The sequence below is a fragment of the Mustela nigripes genome, chromosome 3 (assembly GCF_022355385.1).
Source record: "Mustela nigripes isolate SB6536 chromosome 3, MUSNIG.SB6536, whole genome shotgun sequence".
NCBI classification, from domain to species: domain Eukaryota; kingdom Metazoa; phylum Chordata; class Mammalia; order Carnivora; family Mustelidae; genus Mustela; species Mustela nigripes.
This window is the reverse complement of record NC_081559.1, coordinates 146,122,444-146,135,922: the sequence shown is the minus strand read 5'-3', so window position 1 is coordinate 146,135,922 and position 13,479 is coordinate 146,122,444. Positions and strand designations below refer to the sequence as shown.

At 34.6% G+C, this 13,479-nt stretch overlaps 1 long non-coding RNA gene across 1 annotated transcript in view; it reads right to left on the bottom strand.

Moving 5' to 3' along the window:
* Positions 1 to 13,479, bottom strand: part of LOC132013175 (uncharacterized) — a 1,013,735-nt gene that overhangs the window by 256,769 nt on the left and 743,487 nt on the right. The gene's annotated exons all lie outside the window — the stretch shown is intronic.

Below are 13,479 nucleotides of genomic sequence, written 5' to 3'. Positions count from 1 at the left end.
GTATGTTCCCTCTCTCCCTACAGTGTGGAGAGTTTTAATCATGAAAGGATGCTACACTTTCTCAAATGCTCTTTCTGCAACTATTGAGAGGATCATATGATTCTTGTCCTTTCTTCTACTGATGTGGTGTATCATGTCGATTGATTTGTGGATGTTGAATCACTTTTCAGCCCAGGAGTAAATCCCATTTGTTCCTGGTGAATAGTCCTTTTAATGTACTGTTGGATCTTATTAGCTAGTATCTTGGTGAGAATTTTGGCATTCATTTTCATCAGGGATATTGGGCTGTAATTCTTTGTTCTGTTGGGGTCTTTGTCTGGGTTAGGGATCAGATTGGAAAACTAATCTTTACCCATTTACTAGAATGAAAATGCTTAAGACAAACGTTAAAATCCAATTAAATAACTCTTGGCCATTTTTTCCCCTAACTTGTTTAAATGTTGGAAATATTTTAGCAAGGAAAAGTGAGCCTTCAAGTGAAGAAGTGAAAAGAAAAGGACATTAAAAAATTATTATATACTCCTTTAAAAAGTGATCGTCCCTCAGTATCATGTGTATTTTCTCCTTGAATTTTATGCTTCCACACCTGCCTCCTCCTTTTATTGGATGAAGCAAGTGGACAGGCAACTAGAGAACAGTAAGCTCTAGGTAGAAGTAAAATCCATCGGTGTGAATGCAAATGATTCATAAATATGATGTTAATATGTTTTAAATAGATTAACTCTGTGTTTTACTCTGGTGTCTTCAGAGTTGAGACTATACAATTTAGAAATGATATAACAATGTATACTAGAAATTTATTTGCCTGTCAATTCTACTACCATTTTTTTACTGTAAATACCCATGGTCCCATCTGTACTTTTCCCAAAGAGTATTCTCTAAAACACCAATTTTCTCTCATTGTCAATAGTAATGATTTTAAGTCGTTTATGAACTTTAATAATGGCACCTTACTTTTACAGAGAACATTTCCTTTCCTTCCAAATTAATAATAAATATATATCTTGAATATACGGAAATGTTTTTAGAGCTTTGTTTTCAGGGATTCTCATTCTGTATCTGGATATATAATTTGTGAACAATGATTTCTCTAAGCTCCTCTACTGGCTGTATGTCTTAGAAATGCAGCAGGCTTCCTGGTAAATCAATTTGTGTTAGCTGTGTGGTACAGATTTGCAGCAGCATAATTCAGACTGACTTCTCCAAATAATACTTCTTCTGACAACACTTTTAAAGTGGCAAGATTGCTTAGAAAAGTACAGAATTGTCTTGAGATATCACATCCCCCAGCAGAATTCAAAATACTGTTGCAAAACTGACAAAATAGAACCTAAATTGTAATGTGATATAGTAAAGCAGCTGATAGATTGCACTCTGCACCAAAAATTGCTAACTCAGTGCCCAAAGAAAAACCACAGAACTGTAGGAACAGTAAGAGAAGTCTTAACTCGACAGGCCAAAAAAACAGCCAAATGAATATGATGTAAGTACATAGTATTTTCCAACTTGCTTAAATACATTGTGGACCTCTTTTTAAAATTATGAAGGTGGTAGAGAACATTGGAGAAGGTGTATAGGTTACCAATTGAAACTTTGGAGTGCTTTTTAGAAATTTGCCATTTGTTTAATGTGTTGTACAGTGCTAAATGAAACTTAAGGGGAAAATGGTTTTGTGTGTCAGTATTTAAATGTTGTTTTTATTGTTAAATGAAGCTAGAGAATTTACACCATGATTAAAATTCTCATGCTTCATTTTATAAATAACTTTTTTCAGTTAAGAATGCTCATGATATAAGATGTTAATATATTAGAGTCTTTTAAAAGACAATTTGAGATTTTGTATGATTAGAGAATGATTACATTTTTGGATGATTTGGAAAAATTTAGTTCCATGAGATGGCATATCCTAAATGCATGTTTTTGTCCTTCAGCTCACTTCATATTTACTACATATAAAGGTTCAATTTGAATTTCACTCAATAATGCTCTTTATTTAGTTATTATTGACAAATATTTTATTGCTGTGCAACTGAAAATGCTTTGGTTGCTGATGTAGGCATACTTTAAGATGGATGTGATTATAGTTGCTAAAAATAATGCTAGACACATAGTAGATCTTTAATATTGTTGATTGAGCCATTGATTGGTTTCTTAAATCAGGATGTGGAAAAGAATTAAAGTGAATTGTGAATCCCCAGAGGCTTTTTTTAATGTTGTATAAGAGGCTAGTGACCTTTACATCCCCCATTCTTATCTGTATTTCTTGTAGTTTTGAAAGTGGGTATTGACCAGTCCTTAGATTCCATCTTACATAGGGATAATCAGAGGGATGAGAACTCTACTTCTATAAATGTCTATTGACAGTAACTCCTCTGTGTCCATCTAAAATAAAGGTTTTATCTTATCTTCTTCTGTTGTCCTTAAACAAGGGCATCTTAAAAATATGGTTATCACTTTATAGCCTAATGATTTTTTAAAATATTTTTATTTAAGGCACATGATCTCACACTTTGAACAATGATTGGTGCGGAGTCTTTATTTCTATCAAGACTGACTTTAGCATTGAAAAGAATAAATTCAACTTCAAGAAGAAAATTACATTTTTGTTAAAAGAGAATTAAATATTCTTATTTCTATAACTTTAGTTTTCAGAATAGAGAACTTTCCATAGTTTCCAGGATACATATGTATTTGCTTACATATTGCAAAAGAAAAAAAAAAAGTACAAGAGCGTTGAAGTCAACAATATTAAAATTTATAAACAACAAGAGAAACAGTTAAAGCAAAGGAATACCCACATTGACAAGGTAAAATAATTCTTAAGTTCTGGCTTTTTTTTCACTATTAATAAGGTATGCTTACTCCCACCCCCCAACTGGAGACATAATAGGGATTAGGATTCTCAGGTATCCACTGAGCTTGTTGAACACTAGGTAAAACTAGGTTCAGTGCTGTCTTGCAAACTGGACTTCTTATGCTTTAGATTTAAGTTCATAGTGATGATGGACAGTATACGTATATAATATTTTCTTAATGTGTTACTAATACAAATAAAATCAGCAAATAGAAATTATGCTCAATTTAACAGCCTCACTGATCCTCATTGAAACTCTGCGTGACCTTTTGTAACCAAAATTTAGCTATACATATCTGCAGATTTGCTCTTTGCTGTTGAATGGTTCTTCCCTTTTTCTTTCTCCCTATTTTTTGTCTTAAGGTCCATTATTCCCTCCAAAGTTTATTCATGTAGGTAGAGACTCTGCTGCATAATGAACACTTGCTTAAATCTGCAGGATAAACCTATGAAAGGAAAAATACTATCAAATATTTGTAAAATTATGTTTTGGTGAAGTCATGCAAATATTAGTGTCTTCCTAAAGTAGTCCGATTTTCTAGGTATTGCACTGAGAAACTGGAGATACAGTTATCTGACACTTTCCCCAGATAACCACTTTATTATAAACTGTAAAATTTCATAGACTTGCTTGCTGCATTGACACATAAGTCAATACATACTGAATTTTACCTGGGGCACATCAATTATTAAGAGATGTTGAATAGCATGGGTTAATTTCAGCTGGTCTGGATTGATCACAGGCTAATCTCTACATCTACCTGAAGCCTGATGGTGACCCTTGCCCAAGGCTGTAGGATATACTAACTGGAGATAAATGATGTCCTGTAATCATGAATTTGTGGGTTGTTTGTATTAATGTGCTAGCATCATTTGTTAATAACAACAGGGTTGATACCTGGTTTTGGTAGGACTACTGTTAAGGCTGGTGCTGAGATAACTGTGTGACCAGTTTAGTATAAGAGATTTTGGCTCTGCTGATAATGGAGAGTCTCAAAGCCTATAAATAAAATATTCCTGTGTAGCCCAGTGGTGGGAGGAGAAAGAAGTCAACCCTTGACATCTCTAGACCACTTCCAATGCATGTTCTTTTTTTGCTGTTGCTGTTTTATTTCCTTTGCTTCTAATTTAGGTCTTGTATGAGTAAAAAACAGTATGCTGTTTTATTTCCTTTGCTTCTAATTAGGTCTTGTTTGAGGCCTGTGAGTCCTTCCAGTAATCGAACACTTAAGGCAATTAATGCATAATTAATGCACATGTAAACAAGGAAGCCCAGTAAATATCAAATATGAAAAAAGCAGCAGAGTATCATTAAAGTGGACCAGTAATATGATTAAAGAAACTCACTAGTGTGTATTGGTTTAGATGCACTTAAAAGCTTATGGATATTAACTAAGATGTGTAAATCAAGGAGAAAAAATTAATTAGTAAAAGAAAAAGAGGTATTATTTATAGCATATTATGCTAGATACCTGTAAAGGGAAAACTTGGATATCTTGGCAATGTGGTATAATGGCAATTTATTTAATATTTTTATTTCTGGAATGAAACTAAGAGGTGTTCTGGATTAATAGTGAGTTTTCTAGAATAGTTTAAAGCAAAATTGAGTATGAATTTCCCTTATAATCCAAATTGTTGTTTTAGCCTAAAAGCCATTATATTTTATAAAATATTTATTTTTACTCTATTGAGATGACCTTTTCTTTTTGCCTGTAGTCCATTAATATTACTTATATTGATAGTTTCCATCATACCTCTATCCTTGCATTTCTGTAATAAATTCCTCTTGACTTTTCTCTAATTTATAATTATATAAATGATTATAATTATATAATAGATTGCTAGTATTATTAATTCATATTTAAGCTAACCATACACATCTTTTTACTTTGTTTTCATATATGAATTGGGCCTTTAACATATTTCATTTCATATATTCTCAATATGTGATTTTAAAACCAAGGTTTTGTAGGTGCTAAAAATTAAATGGAGGTACTTTCTTATTTTCCTATTTTACCATAAAATACATAAGAAAGAGATATTATGGGTTTTGAAAATTTGAACAGGTTGATTACTAAATCTGCCTAGTGGAGCATTTAAAAAAAAAGATTTATTTATTTATTTGAGAGAGAGAGAAAGCACAAGTGGGAGGGGCAGAGGGAGAAGAGGAGAGAATTTCAAGCAGACTCCACAGTGAGTGGAGAGTCTGTATAGGGCCCGATCTCACGACCCTGCTGATCATGACCTGAGCCAAAACCAAGAGTCAGATACTTAACTTATTTTGTCACCCAGACGCCCCTGGTGTGGTGTTTTTGAAAATAGTGCTTGCATATTTTCAATAATTTTCCCATTTAGTGGTGGCATCTAATTCCCAACCTAGGAATCTGGGTTATGTGTTTGACTCATTTGCAACCAATGGAATGCTGTATTCATGATTCTAGATGACTTTAAATGTACTGTGAGAAAAAAGGCAGGACTTTTTATATAGTACTCTTTAAATTCTCACTCTAGTGAAATCCAGTCACCATGCAAAACTTCAGTTATTTTAAAAGCCTTAAATTGTAGTGGCCTCATATTGGAGTTTCCATTGATATTCCCAGCTAATTCCAGCTTTTCAGTCATCCTTTTCAAACACTAAACATGTGAGTGATGTGAGTGATGACATCTTAAGCCCTTCAGTCCAATGTATCCAGTACCCTAGGGAGAGTCAACTTCATCAAGAAAATATAGCTGAGCCCTGTTCATATCTGTGATTTACACAATCCTTGAGTTAAAATAAAATGGTTGTTTTAAACTACAAAGTTTTGGATAGTCTAATAAGCAGTAAAAGATATACTGAACATAATTTGTTACTGGAAGTGAGCCATTGACATAACAAAACCCTGAAAATATGTAATGCTGGTTTTATTCTAAGTAGTGAAGAAGCTGAAAGGTCTTAGAAGAGAATTTTAGAAGAAACCTGATGTTTTCAAGGGATCTCCTGGTGAAACCTGAAATGAAATGAAGAAATCAATTATTTGGAGCCAAAGGAAAAGAAGCAGTGCTAAGTAGTGGCAGAAAAACAGTTTCACCTGTGATAATGTGAAAGATAGAAAATATACCTAATGTATAGACAAATATGACTGAGGATATTTCCTGGCAGGTTGCAGAAAACACCAATTACTTTTTTAGGTAAGCTAGAGATAGAGATGTGCTAAAGGAAGTTATCCATTTACACAGAATGTATTCTCACTGTAGCACAGATGTCACAAATTTTGACATGCTTTATTTTTTATTTTATTAGTTTTTAAATATTTATTTATCTATAGTAGGAGATAGAGAGAGAGAGTGAAATATGTAGGGAACAGCAGAGGGAGAAGGAGAAAGAGAATCTCAAGCAGACTCCCCGCTGAGTGGGGAACCAGAAGTGGGGCTATATCTCAGAACCCTGAGATAATGACCTGAGGAACTCAAGTGTCCATCGCTTGACTGACTGAGCCACCCAGGTGCCCCGATGCTTTATTTTTTATTTTTGTTGAGTCAAAATATTTTCAAATACCTTTTGTGATTTTTGATCTATTATATATTCATACTTTAAAAATTTCAAATACTTGACCATTTTGTCAAATATCTGTATGTTATTGATCCTTAGTTTATATTTCATTTTGTCAGAGAGTGTGCTCTGTGTGATTTCAATTATTTTCCATTTATTAAGAATCATTTTGAGATGCAGAAGATGTTATGTCTTACAGAATATTCCTTGTACACTTAACTGTGTATCTCAATGCTTTGTGTGGAGTTACCAATAATTATCAATTGGGGCAAGTTGCTTGACAGCTTTGTTCAAGAGTTGCATATCCTTACTGAATTTCTAAGTAATTGTAATCAATTATTAATAGTGGAATGTTGAAATTTCCAATTATAAGTGGTGTTGGTCTATTTCCTCTTTTTATTCTCTCTTTTCCTTTAGATAACTCAAAGCTCTGTTATTGTTATTAGGGGCATACACATTTAGCTTTGCTTTAATGGGACTGAATCGACCTTATGCCTATCTTTTCCTGACAATAAAATTAGCTATTTTTAAAATGAAAAATAGAAAATAAAAATGACCCTTTCAGCATTATGAAAAATACTACTGTATTCCCTTTTTACAAATCTAATTTGTTTAAGATTGATATAGCCCCTCCAATTTCAGTATACTTAGTATTTGCATTACATATCTTTTCCTTTCTTTGCTCTTACCACACGGATGTCTTTCTTTATAATTCAGTTGGTTTCTTGTAGACAGCACAAAGTTAAGTCTTGTTTTTTCTTTCTATTTAACATTTCTTTCTATTTAACATCTTTTAATTGGATGATTTGGAAAATTTACATTACCCAATAGGAGCAAGTTTAAAAATAACATTTTTGCTGTTGCTTCTTATTTGCCTTATCTGTCCTTGATACTTTTTTTCCTTATACTTATTTTTTCTCTTTAATATTTAGTTTTGTTTACACTTGGCTTATTAGTTAGACTGCATTGTTTTGCTTTCTATTTTTGTGATTACTCTATGGTTCCATATGTGTGAATGTGTGTGTTTAACTTATGACTGCTTATTTTCAAACTATACCATTTCAGTTACAATGTAAAAGCTTATAAAGGTGTATTTCCTTTTTCTACTTCAATGATTCATGCTAATTATTGTCCTACACATTGTTTCATACATACTTTAAAAAATATTTAAATCCCCATAATACTTGATTATAATTTCTACTTAAAAGGGATTACAGATGGGGCACCTGGGTGGCTCAGTGGGTTAAGCCTCTGCCTTCAGCTCAGGTCATGATCTCAGGGTCCTGGGATCAAGCCCCACATCGGGCTCTCTGCTCAGGAAGGAGCTTGCTTCCCTCTCTCTCTGCCTGCCTCTCTGCCTACTTGTGATCTCCGTCTGTCAAATAAATAAACAAAATCTTTAAAAAAAAAAAAGGGGGGGGTTACAGAGGTGTTTGGGTAGTTCAGTTGGTCGAACCTCTGACTCTTGGTTTTAGCTCATGTCATGATCTCAGGGTTATGGGATGGCCTGCATCTGGCTCCCTGATCAGTGGGGTATCTATTCTTCCTCTCTCATCTGCCCCTCCCCCAGCTCATGTACTCTCTCTCTCTCCCTATCCCAAATAACTAAATAAATAAAAATAAAGATATTACAAATGACATAATGTATCTTTCACATTTTCTCTCAAATTCACCATTTCTGGTGCTCATCATTCCTTCCTGTAGGTCTAGATTTTCTCTTGGTATCTAAAAAATTTCTTCAAATTTCTCATAATGTAGCCTCAAACATATCACGACTTAACTTGGATAAGAGTTTAGACTCTGAGCTGATGCTGCCATTGGTTGAGATTTTGGAGGACGAGTGGAGGAAGTGAGTGTATTTTGCATCTAGAATGGACATGAATTACTGAGAGCTAGAAGGTGATTAGTGGTAGGCAGATTATTAAAATGGCTCCTCACGATTCCCATCTTTTTTTTTTTTTAATTTTTTATTTTTTATAAACATATATTCTTATCCCCAGGGGTAAAGGTCTGTGAATCACCAGGTTTACACACTTCACAGCACTAACCAAAGCACATACCTTCCCCAATGTCCATAATCCCACCCCTTCTCCTAAACCCCCTCCCCCCAGCAACCCTCAGTTTGTTTTGTGAGATTAAGAGTCACTTATGGTTTGTCTCCCTCCCAATCCCATCTTGTTTCATTGATTCTTCTCCTACCCACTTAAGCCCCCATGTTGCATCACCACTTCCTCATATCAGGGAGATCATATGATAGTTGTCTTTCTCTGCTTGACTTATTTCGCTAAGCATGATACGCAAAAGGCAAGGGAAGCAAGGGGAAAAATGAACTATTGGGACTTCATCAAGATCAAAAGCTTTTGCACAGCAAAGGAAACAGTTAACAAAATCAAAAGACAACTGACAGACTGGGAGAAGATATTTGCAAACAACATATCAGATAAAGGACTAGTGTCCAGAATCTATAAAGAACTTAGCAAACTCAACACCCAGAGAACAAATAATCCAATCAAGAAATGGGCAGAGGACATGAGCAGACATTTCTGCAAAGAAGACATCCAGATGGCCAACAGACACATGAAAAAGTGCTCCATATCACTCGGCATCAGGGAAATACAAATCAAAACCACAATGAGATATCACCTCACACCAGTCAGAATGGCTAAAATCAACAAGTCAGGAAATGACAGATGCTGGCGAGGATGCGGAGAAAGGGGAACCCTCCTACACTGTTGGTGGGAATGCAAGCTGGTGCAGCCACTCTGGAAAACAGCATGGAGGTTCCTCAAAATGTTGAAAATAGAACTGCCCTATGACCCAGCAATTGCACTATTGGGTATTTACCCTAAAGATACAAACGTAGTGATCCAAAGGGGCACGTGCACCCGAATGTTTATAGCAGCAATGTCCACAATAGCCAAACTATGGAAAGAACCTAGATGTCCATCAACAGATGAATGGATCAAGAAGATGTGGTATATATACACAATGGAATACTATGCAGCCATCAAAAGAAATGAAATCTTGCCATTTGTGACAACATGAATGGAACTAGAGCGTATCATGCTTAGCGAAAGAAGTCAAGCGGAGAAAGACAACTATCATATGATCTCCCTGATATGAGGAAGTGGTGATGCAACATGGGGGCTTAAGTGGGTACGAGAAGAATAAATGAAAGAAGATGGGATTGGGAGGGAGACAAACCATAAGTGACTCTTAATCTCACAAAACAAACTGAGGGTTGCTGGGGGGAGGGGTTTTGGGAGAAAGGGGTGGTATTATGGACATTGGGGAGGGTATGTGTTTTGGTGAGTGCTGTGAAGTGTGTAAACCTGGTGATTCACAGACCTGTACCCCTGGGGATAAAAATATATGTTTATAAAAAATAAAAAATTATATTTAAGGCTCTAAAAAAAAAATAAAATAAAAAAAAATGCCCAGCTGCTGTTGTTATTGCTATAGCTAAAGAGAGTAAGTCTAGAAATCCTCTTTTTTCAAGTAGTTATGTCTGAGTAATAAATTGTGACTAGTCTTAAGAACTACTAGTATTGCGATGGCCTTTCTATCAACTGAGATCATTTTGATGTCTTTAAAGACATAATTTTCTTTAAACTTCGTCTTGTTGTGCCAAATAAATTTATGTTTTAAAATACATCATAATTTTCTAATTATTAATACCTACTTTCTAAAAGCTACTGAGTGGTTAATAACATTAATCTGAAAATGAGTTTTCCTTATTTGGGTGGGCAGAAAGACAGTGATATATACTCAGTTTAATAGAACATTATTATTTATTCATTTATTTATTTAAAAAGACTTTATTTATTTATTTGACAGAGAGAGATCTCAAGTAGACAGAGAGGTAGGCAGAGAGAAAGCGAGGAAAGCAGTCTCCCTGCTGAGCAGAGAGCCTGATGTGGGGCTCAGTCCCAGGACCCTGAGATCATGACCTGAGCTGAAGACAGAGGCTTAGCCCACTGAGCCACCCAGGCATCCTGGAATAGAACTTTAAAATCTAGTTCTACCATTAAAATATTGCCTCACCTTGCAGCAATAATATCCATCCCTTTTGAGCCTTATTTTCTATCATCATTATTATATTATTATTATTATTATTATTATTGTCATTATCATCAATAATGCAGTCACTGCAGCCAAAATTCAGGACTGATTTTTGAGATTTTTCTATATTCAACACATGGATAATTTTTTTTTCCTTGCTGTTCCATATCTAGAATCTAAACACTTTTTAATATCTTCAGTGTTAAAATCCAAGTCAAGGAAACCAATACCTCTCGCGGAGGCTACTATAATCTTCCTCTAACTGGCCTACTTGCTTCCTTTTTCCCACTTCATCCAAACACCAGCATTAATTTCAACTACTCTCAGATTGTTCTTTGTGTCCTTGAACATGCTAAGCCTACTTTCATAACAGAGTTTTCCCACTTGCTCTTATTTCTAATTGTAACATTCTTCCAATCCCTCCACTACCCATAAGATAGTCTCTACCACATTATTTTAATTTACTTCTTATCAGACTCAGAAATTAACAACTTAAATAGTAGGAAATGCTGTGTCAGAGTTCTGTCTCTTTACCCTAGAATGTAAGCTCCTTAAAAGCCATAGAATTTATGTTGATTAAATTACCCTGCCTTGTTTTTCATTCTATTTTCATTGCCTAGAAAAGCACATAATAAATAATTTATAAACACATAATTCGTGCTCCATAAATATTTGTTATTTAGCTGAATGGCTAATTCATATGAAAGATCAGAAAACACTTCTCAGAGGTAATACTAAGTTAAGTCTTCAAAAATTAGTAGGAATTAACCAAAGATGAGAGTGGATCTGAAGCAGAAGGATCAGAATTTACAAAGATATCATTAAAAACATCACTATTACCACAACTGAATAAAAATTTTTTTATTTATTTTTCCAAAATACTAAATACAAGTATGAAAAAATTTTAAGAACTGCCTTAGAGTAAAGCTGCTGGGATAGGTATGTAAAATTACCAATTCATTTGTGAAGGATAAAAGTCTAAAATTGTTGTGTTTTTATTTATCTATCTATCTACCTATCTATCTATCTATTTATTTATTTATTTGACAGAGATTACAAGTAAGCAGAGAGGCCGGCAGAGAGAGAGGAGAAAGCAGGCTCCCCTCTGAGAAGAGAGCTGGATATGGGCTGGATCCTAGGATCCTGGGATCATGACCTGAGCCTAAGGCAGAGGTTTTAACCCACTGAGTCACCCAGGTGCCCCAAATTGTTGTGTTTTAATGAAAGAAATTGTCCAATTGATACTGTTCTTACTGGCTTAAATTCAGACTTGTACATCTAGTGAACAATATCTGTCAACTTCAGTAATCATCAGTTTAACCTCATTTTAACAACAAAAAATACCACCTTTCTGCTGCCAGGAAACTGACTCAATCTCTTTTATATAATGTTTCCATTTTAATTAGCCTTTTCTCTCTAGATAGATAGCTGTGTCCTAGGTAGGTAATTACCCTAAGCCTACTCCTATAGACCACAACACTTTGATAACTTATTTCTTTAGCTCAGTGTATCCCAGTACAGCAACATGTATTAGATAAGCAGATATACACAGACGTACTTATCCATTTGGCCTTGTCTGTGAAATCAGATTTCATGACTTCTAGGCAAAACTCATCAGTGACTTGCCATTGTACTTAGAGAAATATCTATATTCTTCCCTTGACTCATAAAACCCAATATGATCCAGCCACTAAGTCCTCTGGCTTTGTTGCAGTTCTTCGAATACCTTACAGCACGGGAAGTTTTCACTTTGCCTGAATGCTGTTTTCTCAAATACTCATATTGTTTATTCCCTCACTTCATTCAAACCTCTACTCCACTGTTACCACTTCAGAGACATCTTCACTAACCACTCTATCTGAAATAGGCTGGAAAGAGACTGGGAACCCCTTGCCAGCCTCTTTCCAGCCTTATTTACTGTTTTATTTTTTCTTTTATGAATTAGTCACAGACCAATATCATATTTGATTCTTTAATTATTTTTGCCTCTCTCCCCCACTGAAATGTAATCTCCATGAAGGAGGATATTCTGTAATAGTGTAGCCCCTGTTCTTAAAATGATGCCTTCCATGTATTAGGAATTAAATAAGTGTTTGTGAGTGAATGGATGAGCTCAAGAAAATAATATTCCAAGCAAGGTAGCCTAGCAATTAAGGAAGTTTTGCTAAAGAGACTTAAAGAAAGTTAGAGATGACCAAGAATAGTAGCTGCTGGAATACTTGGTAACATTTATTTGACCTTCATCCTTTCTGAAAACAGGGTCCTTTAACGTTCAGGAACATTATCAATCAAGCTGACTACAAATATTTAATTTACCTTCACTTGAGGAAGCTCATCTGCTTTGTTAGTTCATTCTCATGCACAATCATCTTACATTTTATTCTTTTCTTTCATTTAGTGTTGTTTCTATGTTATATTTGGTCTTCCACTTCCATTTGCAAAGCAGTTTCATTTCCTTTTATATGTGCCATGATGTTATACTCTTTCAATTACAATCTGAAAAATGTTTTTTTCAGGGAAAAACAAAGAACTACATATATATATTTTTCTACTATATATATTTTATATTATATATGTATATATATGCTTTTTAGATATAAGTGTATATAAATGGTGTATTATCTCTAATATTTCTATTATTTAATTAATTATTTTTTCCTAAAATTAGATTATAGCCATGCTTGCATAACTGTTTATTTAAAAATATTGACTGCACACTTAAAATGAGTGTATTTTATGGTATGTGATACCTTGATAAATCTTATTTTAAAAAATCGGGGCACCTGGGTGACTCAGTTGGTTAAGTGACTGCATTCGGCTCAGGTCATGATCCTGGAGTCCTGGAATCGAGTCCCACAGCGGGCTTCCACAGGGAGTCTGCTTCTCCCCCTGACCCTCCACTTCTCATGCTTTCTCTCTCTCTCAAATAAATAAAATCTTTAAAAAAAAATTTTTTTTAAATCAATATTTGGGCACCTGGGTGGTTCAGTCAGTTAAGCATCTGCCTTCAGCTCAGGTCATGATCTCAGGG